Genomic DNA, 10,375 nt, shown 5'->3' with positions numbered 1-10,375 from the left:
GCCCGTCTACATTCTCTCCTCAGCCACCAGGTTTATGAACATCTGCACCTCAGAGTTGGATCACCAAACAGACGTTTGCGCTGTATAATAAAATCATCGCGAGCTGTGAGTCATTCTCGCGCTGTTTCCCGCTTCGTGGTTCAAACGTCTGACGACCAATCGGTGGTGTGGAGGGTGATGACGACAGATATAGGGCCGACTCAGCAAGCTTAGAACCTCGGCAGCCTCGTTACAGAAAAAGTATCTGCTTGGCGCGGCTCCACCCTCCTCGGCCCGTAGTGGAAAAGCGCAAGACGGGGGCGTGGCGAGTAGAAGCGCGCTGAGTAGGTACTAGTGGAAAAGGGCCATTAGAACCTCGGCAGAGTAATAACAGAAAAAGTATCTACTCGGCACGTTAGACCCCTAGTGGGAAAGCGCAAAGGCGAGTCGAGTCGGGCTGAGTAGGTTCTAGTGGAAAAGCACCATAACTGTGGTCTGTTTGTCAGGTAGTCAGTAATCCAGTTGTTTAAAAGGGGAGATTTGAAAGGTAGTTGGATACTCTAAGTGGAGGAGAGTTGTATCTTCGGTGTCATTAAGATTAAATCTGTTGAGCCGTGGATTCCTGCAGCTCTCAGTAGGGAAGACTTTATGAGCTCATTTAGCAGTAAAATTATTAGAACTAGAGAAGTAATCAACCAGGCCTCAAGACTATTTTGCTCCTATAGACCTCCCTGAGCTGACCTCAGTCCTGAATAAACCTAAATCATCCACGTGTTTGTTAGACTTCATCCCAACTCAACCACTTAAAAATATTTTCTCTCTTATTGGTATAACAATATTGCGTCAGATCAACCTATCCCTGAAATCAGGGATAGGAATATGTGCCACAGGTTTTTAAAGTCGCAGTAATTAAACCTTTACTCAAAAAACCTTCTTCTGACCCAAACATTTTAGTGACTTATAGACCAATTTCCAACCTTCCATTTGTATCTAAAATTTTGGAAAATGTAGTTGCAAGCCAGTTATGTGACCACCTGTGTATAAATTATTTATTTGAAATTTTTCAGTCAGGGTTCAGAATACATCATAGCACAGACACAGTGGTGGTTAGAGTTATTCAGTGTGGTTACATGCACATCTAAATCAAGCTATTGGGAACAATCTAGCAAAGGATTTTACTGGAGTTTCCGAGAAATCTGAGTATACGTGCGCGAGAAGACAATCGATTATTGAGTGAAGTGCGTTCGACTCTGCAACCCAAGGTGGCGCTACACGCCCTTTCGCATTGGCATTCTTCTCGTTAGTTGGAATAATTAGTAAAGAGAGTCATTTGATTTGAAGCAGATGTAGAAGGAGAACAATTATACGTGGAGATATGGACGCCAACCTGGCAGCAGCTGACAGCAGACTTTACATGTCGTAAGCCTGATCGTGTTGCACTTAAGATGCACGCAAAAAGCATGCAAAGTCTTCCTTATCTTCTTTTACTACTGTGTTGTTGTCATGCCTGTATACATGCTGGAATAGCTTGATTAAGAACCGCATTATCTTGGACTAATAGCTCGATTTCAAGAGCTCCAGTTTGGTTGGACTACAGCCCGACCAAGGTGTATACATGGCTTTTAATTCCACTTTCTCTTAGTGCATGTAAACGTACTGACTAATAACCTTCTTATGGCCTCAGATAAGGGATTAGTGTCCATACTGGTTCTGCTGGACTTCAGTGCTGCTTTTTATATTGTAGATCAGCATTTTACTGCACAGGTTAGAGCATGTTGTTGGGATTAAAGGGTCAGCACGGTGTGGGTTTAAATCATATCTATCTGACAGATTCCAGTTTGTTCATGTTAATGAAGATTCTTCTGCATAGACAAGGGGTCTGCTATGGTGTCCCACAGGGTTCAGTGCTAGGGCTAATTTTGGTCAGTTTATACATGCAGCCCTTGAAAAGCATTATCCAGAACCATGCCATCAATTTTCTTTTTTCCCATTTTTTTTCCTGCACGGAATCAGTTTTCATTGCTATGCTGATGACACACAACTGCATTTGTCTATAAAGCCAGACGAAACAAGCGGTTATCCGAATTTCAGGCATATCTAAAGAACATTAAGACTTGGATGTCCCTTAACTTTTTACTTCTAAATTCAGATAAAACAGAGGTTATTGTTTTTCGTCCCAAACACCTTAGGAAGGGATTAGATGGTGTTGTGATGGCCTCAAGTGCAAAACCTTGGAGTTATTTTTGATTAAGATTTGCTATTTAAAGGAGCTGTATGTAAGAGCAATAATAAAACGAATCATAAAATGACCCCGATATGTCAACAGACAATTAAAAATCATGTTCATTTCAAATACTTATGTCACTGACAACAGCACTCAAGCCAGGATATTCCAGTTTAAAAAGAGGAGTTGCAGCCCTCAACTGATGTTTATGTTGTCATTTTTTGTTTTGGCCTGAAGCTCCACCCTCCACCTATCTCCCAATCACCAAGTCAGTATTGTTTCTGAAGCTCCACCCTCCACCTATCTCCCAATCACCAAGTCAGTATTGTTTCTGAAGCTCCACCCTCCACCTATCTCCCAATCACCAAGTCAGTATTGTTTCTGAAGCTCCACCCTCCACCTATCTCCCAATCACCAAGTCAGTATTGTTTCTGAAGCTCCACCCTCCACCTATCTCCCAATCACCAAGTCAGTATTGTTTCTGAAGCTCCACCCTCCACCTATCTCCCAATCACGAAGTCAGTATTGTTTCTGAAGCTCCACCCTCCACCTATCTCCCAATCACCAAGTCAGTATTGTTTCCGAAGCTCCACCCTCCACCTATCTCCCAATCACCAAGTCAGTATTGTTTCTGAAGCTCCACCCTCCACCTATCTCCCAATCACCAAGTCAGTATTGTTTCTGAAGCTCCACCCTCCACCTATCTCCCAATCACCAAGTCAGTATTGTTTCGGCATCCGGGTTGCCAGCTCGGCTCTAATTATGGCAGCCATGGCAGCCTACGTTCCTGCTGCATTCTGCAGCCTACCTGGCAACCTCTGGTCGGGGGGAGGAGGGGGAGGGTACACGCCGCTCAACAATATTTTGAAAGTGACTGCAGTACCAGTTTTGGCCATTTCTTACAGACGGCTCCTTTAAACAGCATATTAATCAGGTTTGTAAGACTACATTTTTCCATCTACAGGTATATAATATGGCAAAGATTATTAGCATTCTCTTCCAGAGTGATGCGGAAAAACAAATTAATACCCTTGTAACTTCAAGACTAGATTACTGTCTTGCATTATTAGCAGGATGTCCTATCCATGTAATTCCCAGAATATCATCCAGCGGGTCCAAAATGCAGTAGCATGAGTGCAAGAGAGATCATGTCTCTCCTGTATTAGCCTCCCTCCATTGGTTCCCCGTAAAATTTACAATTCAATTTAAAATTCATTTAGTGTTTAGTGAAGCCTGTAGTCAGTGTAAACTCGCGTGTGTTAGGACCAGTAGTCAAAATGGCGCTTTTGCATTAGTAGCACCTTAGCCCGGCTCGGCTCCGCGCGGCTCATCGCGGCTCTTCCCGTTTGTCCCCGTGTGTTTTCGCACTGCCAGGTGAGAAGTGGGCAGGTTGGGGTGAAGCTGCTGTGACGTACTCGATTGCGCAACCGCTTTGTTCATGTCGGCGCTGATCAGAAATCAGCTGGAGCGGCGAGCGGCTGAGAGTAAAAACCCGTCTACATCGCTTTTTAAATTTTTTCTCGACAGCCACCAGGTTTATGAACATCTGCACCTCAGAGTTGGATCACCAAACAGACGTTTTGCGCTTTATAATAAAATCGCCGCGAGCCGCGACTCGCCTCGCGCTGACTCCCGCTTCCTGATTCAAACGTCTGACGGCCCCGCCCCCCGACCAATCAGAGGCGTGGAGGGTGGTGAGGTCCCCGCCCCCCGACCAATCAGTGGCGAGGAGGGTGGTGACCTCAGAAATAGTCCCTGCTCAGCCCGCTATAGAACCTCACTGAAATGGTTACAGAAAAAGGTATCTGCTTGGAGCGGCTCTACCCGTCTCAGCCCTAATGCAAAAGCGCAAAACGGGTAGAACCGAGCTGAAGTGATACTAGTGCAAAAGGGGCATAGCTGCAGCTATAGGACAAGACTAGAGCAGCTGGTCACAGCTGTTGATTAGAAGTACCTCACACCATAATTGATCTTCATTGTTCTCGTAGTTGGTTGTGCTGGCCCCTGCTCTATATAAACGCTATGTAAATACAATTTAATTGAATTAGGAGACAGTTTTCACAGTAGATGCCAGAAGTATGACGGGTGGGTCCATATCAAGTTGTTTCAAACCGGGTGGTTTAATCTGCAGACCATCTAGACGTCAATGTAACACCGAGCATATATAGGTATAGGTATATATGTCAAGCTAAGTTGAATAAAAAAAAAACCCAAAACAAAACACACTTTTTTCTGTCTGGTTGAGAGGCAATAGTTATTTTACTATCAAACCTAAGGTTCAGGAGGAACAATCTCGGTTCCATCCAATCTGTTGGTCCTGTCCAGAACCAACATTTCAACCTTTCTAGAGTCCTGCATGGGCCATGGGGCTTTGCCTCACAGTTTTGTTATGTTTTGTGGACTCGGAGAAGCCATTCTAACAGACAGAATATTCTAGGTATTCGGGTTGCATAATACTGTACTCTGTATGACAGCAGACAGAGTACCTTGACTATTCAGTCTGAAGTCAGACAGAATAATATATACATAATATGAATTTTACTTACTTATTATACCATATTTCTAGAACGGCTCTAGCATGGTTAAGTGTGTTGTCACAGGAAATAGTGTCTATACAAAAGTGAGTATCTGGTTTGCATTGCCTGAAGTACGGTAGGTCAAATTGAATACATTTTCCTTTGTAGATTGATAAAGTTGTTTTTATTTTATTTTATTTTTTATTTCCAAGAGGGAATTTGATTCCATCAGGTGCTTTATAGCTAAGCACTAAACGACAAGGAGTGAATCAAAACCTCCAACTCTCACGTCAGTTTCAGTTCAAAGTGGAGGGTTGGGAGTGAGATGCTGCCCCAAGTGGAGGAGTTTAAGAATCGTGGAGTTTGAGTGGGGGGAGAATGGAGTAGGACATTCCTAGGCCAACTGGTGTGGAATCTGAGGCCACGTTTACACGTAACCGGGTATTTACAAAAACGGATATTTCCCCCTTTACGTTTTGAAAAATATCCTTGTTTACACGAACCCGCATAAATACGCTGTTAAGGTGCTATGAGCATCCAAACCTGCAGGGGGCAGTGTAACGAGAAGCGTAAAGTCATGCAAGCCAATCAGAGTCCTGGAAAAAAACATCAACAAATGACACGTGTGAAGCCTTCATAATATGGTTCCGCGTTAAATCGACGGCGTAGCCTACGTACGGTTCGCGTCGCCGCGTACCCTACGCCGTAGGCTCTGTGTTGGTGTAACGCGGAACCATAAATCAGCCTTGACTGCAGTTACTTCCAAGATGGAACGAGAGTCTTTGGCGTGACAGAGAAGTGGAGTTACTTTTAAGTGTGACTTTAGAATATAAAACAGGTAAAATACAAGAAAATATTGACGGTGGCCAAACAAATTGTAAACAAAGGTCGCACAAATGATGCTGGTGACGCTTCTGTTGCATAATGTGACGCCTAAATGAAGCCTAAATCTCCATTTCCCTCTGTTTTCAAGCAACCGTGACTTTGAGCTTCGTTTTCGTGTAAACGAACGGCCAAAACGCATGAAAACGCCACCGTTTTTGCTACGTGTAAACGGGGCCTTAATCATGCAGACTGGATAGTGAGTGAAATGTTATTTAAGTAGATTACAAAAGTACATGGTATTACATGTGGAACCATTTTAGGGGTAATATGGGATACGGACTAAATTATACATGGAGAACAATGTAAATTAAAATAATAAATAGTTGTACGGCTTCTTACGGAGCTGTATTTCAAAATGTTAGACAAAGCACAGTGGGTAGTCAGTTTCCCCCAGCCAGAATCTCAGATCTCAGGATAATAATAATGGCAGTAAATCAATATGCGGACTATGATCCGCTGTGGTAACCTCTTAAAAGGGAAAAGTTAAAAGAAGTTGTGTTGCTTAGACCAATGCACAGAGATATTTAATGAGATATTATCCACAGTCTAACAAAACAGATGTTTATTTTATTTACATTTCAACAGTGACTTTGAACAGTGTGTGTTTGCAGCTGGACAGCTTCAGTAGCACTGATTATAAGGAGGATAAACCAACTATGTCATCATTTGTTATTTACACATACTGGAGGACTTTCAGGCAATCCCAAATCCTACTGTCATCTAGTTATGATGACTTCTGAATGGCTCTATTGTGTCTCACATTCAAACTCGCTTGAAACTTTTTCCTTTCCTGCTATAACCCCACCAAAGGGTGTTGTTATGATTCAAGATGTGAACCCGTTGAAGCCCCCACCCCTCCTCCTCCTTCTCATGGACCTGTGCTTGTTTTGCTTCTCTTTCATCTCTTCTCAGGCTTAGCTAACCTCTGCGTTCTTATCACATCTCACCCCAATATGTCAGGCTTCTCATTAAACACCACAAGCCTAAACACATGGCCACAATTATCCATACACACCCAGCCAAAATATCCAAACTGACAATATAGATGAGAAATGGGGTTAAACCTCCATGTATATATTTCTTTCTACCCAAATGAGTGTGTAAATTAATGTATGCCATGATGGGCTTTTATGGACATGCTTGGCACTGCAGGGAGGTCACATGCGTGTTCACATGTTCTGGTATGTGTGATGTTATTGTAGAGCAGGTTCAGGTTCAAGGTTGAAGAGGTCTGTGCAGGGGAAGAGCAGGGTTGGAAAAACATGAAAAACAGAAGTTTTGAGTGCGAAGAGAACTGCATGTTCATTTGAAATGAGCAATTACAGATAATTTACTTCTAGGTGTTTTTAAGTCAACTGAAAACCGCTACGAGAATGGAGTAAGCAAGAAAAAGTACATTTGGAAGTAACTACTTTGTGTTAATTTCCTTTAAAATGCGATCTGATTTTCATCCGTGTCACAATAATAAGCAAACGCAATATCCTTAAGCAGATAACACGCAAACAAACAACATTTCTTGAGTATTCATTGAAGATATTCATTAAGTGTTTTCAATAAACCATAGGAGAAAAAAGTAAGTGAAGCCACGGACTAGTTACTTCAACAAGATATAACCAGAGTCCAACAGATCAAATTATTTTGGAGGAGTGGTTTATAAATAAATGAAAAAGAAACTAATCTCAAATGTGCTTTCGGTGAGAAGCATATGCTGAGGAGAACCATGTATCCTAGAAGAGACACTTTCAAGAGGAGTTGGTCAGCAAATGGAAGGATAAGGTTTTTTAGTCATCAGTTGGATATCTATCCATCTATCTTTATTTACTATATATCATATATCATCTGGTGTTGCGATAGGTGTCTTCAGTATTCACATTCATTACTCAGGTAGAAGTATAGATAGTAGAGTTTAAAAATACTCCTGTAGAAGTTGAAGTATCAACTCAAGTTTTTTACTCAAGTAAAAGTATAAAAGTACTGGTTTCAAAACTACTTAAAGTATAAAAGTAAAAGTAATGTAAGGGGGAAAAAAGCCATTAAGGACAAAAGCCATTGAAAATGAATGCATCTTAGTATAATGCAAATATATTAAAGAACCATATATGTGTACTATTGAGCATTAACATGTGTTTCAGAGAGCAGGAGATATGATGACTAGTTATCATTTATCCTAACCTTTATTGGAATGTACATCCAAGTTTAGTTGCAGGAATCTGAGGGAACGGATGTAAGAACAAAACTGGACAAGAACATCTGAAACAACCACAACCAAATTCACTCTATCCGGATGGAGCAATTTAACTGGATAGTTTTTATTAAAGGCCAAAATGAAATAGAGTAACGAGGCTGTTTTTAAAATGTAAGGAGTAAAAAGTACAGATAATTGCGTGAAAATGTAAGGAGTAAAAGTAAAAAGTCGTCTGAAAAAGAATTACTCCAGTGAAGTATAGATAACCAAAATTTCTACTTAAGTAAGGTAAGGAAGTATTTGTACTTTGTTACTTGACACCGCTGGGTGTTGCTCTTGGGATCTGCTGGCACTTCAGACCTCCAGCTTGGATGTTGCTCCCCACTCCATCACAAGACCAAGAAAATAATAATAATAATAAATGAATAAATAAATAAATAAGTAATTGATTGGCTAAGAAACCAACAGATTTTCTTCGGTACCGTCGCTGTGGAAATGAAACAAACTCCCCTTTAACAGGAAGGGGAACTTCTGGCAGAACCAGACTCAGGGAGGGTGGCCATCTGAGTTGACTGGTTGGGGTTGAGAGGGCAGGGAAGAAGAGAGAACAGGAACATCAACACCTCAGGAACACCTGCTTGAAAGAAGTAAAACAAATGTCATGCAAAAAGTTGGAGTAAAAGAGAACCGTAAGGAGAGGTGTATCATGGGAAGTCCTCAAGCAGTCTAGGCCTATAGCAGCGTAACTAAGGAATGTTTCAGATCACCTGAGCCAACCCCAACTGTAGGCTTTTTCCAAAAGGTTAACCTTTAAGGTAGAGAGGGTGTCTGCTTCACGAACACAAACTGAAATCTCGTTCTTAAGCAGGAGAGGAACCTGATACCTGAAGGTTCTACCTCCGATTCCACTTTTAGAAACTGTTTAGAAACCACATGTAACCCTACCATCTGCGAACCAAGTGCTCTGCTTGGAAAATATGGACCTATGAGCTTTTTAAGAAATGATGGAGCTTGGTCACTAAGAGCTTTTAAGGTGAGGGGAAGAATTGTATATTCAGTTCTGTAGTTTAAAAGGAGCCAATGAAGAGTAGCTAAAACTGGAGAAATATCATCTCTCTTGCTCAGAAGAGGCAGGTTATTGGACAGTAGTTGGATGGCATTGCCTCTTTCTGGGGGTCCTTCATGAGGCTGTGCAACTTTGGGTTAACCATGTTGGGAAATCTCCCATTTATCAGGGTTAGGGTTCAATTGTGTTACTTGGTGTTCATGGAGTTGGATGCCTGGCAGTGTCCGACTCTTCCTATTTGAGATCCTCTTGCATATCAACTTTTGTGATGGGGACTGGTTCTTGTTGTGGGAGACTGCTGTGGTCAGATATTTGACCCACAGGCTATGGAGCAGGCTATGATTGTGTGTTATACAGTGCATGTCTCATCCTGGGCATTGCGCTCGTCACAAAAACAACATCTGGCCTTGTCCTCTCTTTGCACAAGGTGATCGTCATTGGTGGAACAAGCTACTAGAGGCTACAAGAGCAGAGCTGTCCCTTTCTATGTTCAAGAAGGTCTTGACAACTCTCATTCCTAATATTACCATGTATCATAAACTGCATTCTCTTTAACTTCCTTACTCATGGTTAAATGCTGTCTTAGCTGCATTGGCATTAATACTGCACTTACTCTACAATTTACCACGTTGATTGTGGTTTGATTGTTTTCCTCTCTTGTAAGTCGCTTTGTATGAAACCCTCTTTGCTGTGTTCTTCTAGTACTGCTGCTATCTCAGGGTTGGGTGTATTTATTCTCATGATGTTGTCCTGTCATTGAGAGGACACTTTGGATGGCTCAGTGGCTCATCCTGTTTAATTTCGAAGCTTCTGCTTCTGTAGTGTACCTTCTCAGTCGTGTAGCCAAACAGTCTTTGTTTAGCAGATTCCAGCGCCTCAGGTAGTGGGAGTTCCTTACCTACCCGCTTCTGCATTGCAGTTCTGAACTGCTTGGACAACTGGCTTCCCTCTTTCTCTGCTTGGCCTTGATCTTGGTTTCTAGTCTTCTCTGCCATGAAGGACTCTGCTTCTTCTTACCTGCAGTCTTGATTTTGGAGCCAAGTATCTCCAGCATCACTGTGTGCCTGAAGCTTTGTGACAGAGACCCTAGCAATCCACAACGATACTGTAAAACTGTTTTCAGGACTGATGAAACCGAAATCCACTTGTTTGATGAGAATAGTCAACACTGTAAAGGGCAAACCAGATATAGCTTACTAACATCAAAATATCATGACAAAGATGAAGTGTGGTGGACTTGGGTTTGTTTCTCCGTTTCATGGCATGCACTATTTGCCATCATGAAGGAGAGAATGTTTCCCCAGTTTACCAAAATATAATAATGACGGGTGCATTTTGAACAGAGTTTGGTGATGTAGCAGGAGAATAAACCCAAAGCATCAAAGTAAATCCACAACAGAATAGCTTCAGAAAAAGAAAATCTGCCTTGTCAGAGAGCGGGCCTTAAACCCCTTACAGAAGTAGAATGGCCTCAAGCCAGCTGTCAACAGAGAGCCTTCAAATGTCTCTGAGCTAAAGCA

The sequence above is a fragment of the Cololabis saira genome, chromosome 8 (genome assembly GCF_033807715.1).
Source record: "Cololabis saira isolate AMF1-May2022 chromosome 8, fColSai1.1, whole genome shotgun sequence".
Taxonomy (NCBI): domain Eukaryota; kingdom Metazoa; phylum Chordata; class Actinopteri; order Beloniformes; family Belonidae; genus Cololabis; species Cololabis saira.
The sequence above is the reverse complement of the archived record's forward strand: the minus strand, read 5'-3'. Positions refer to the sequence as shown.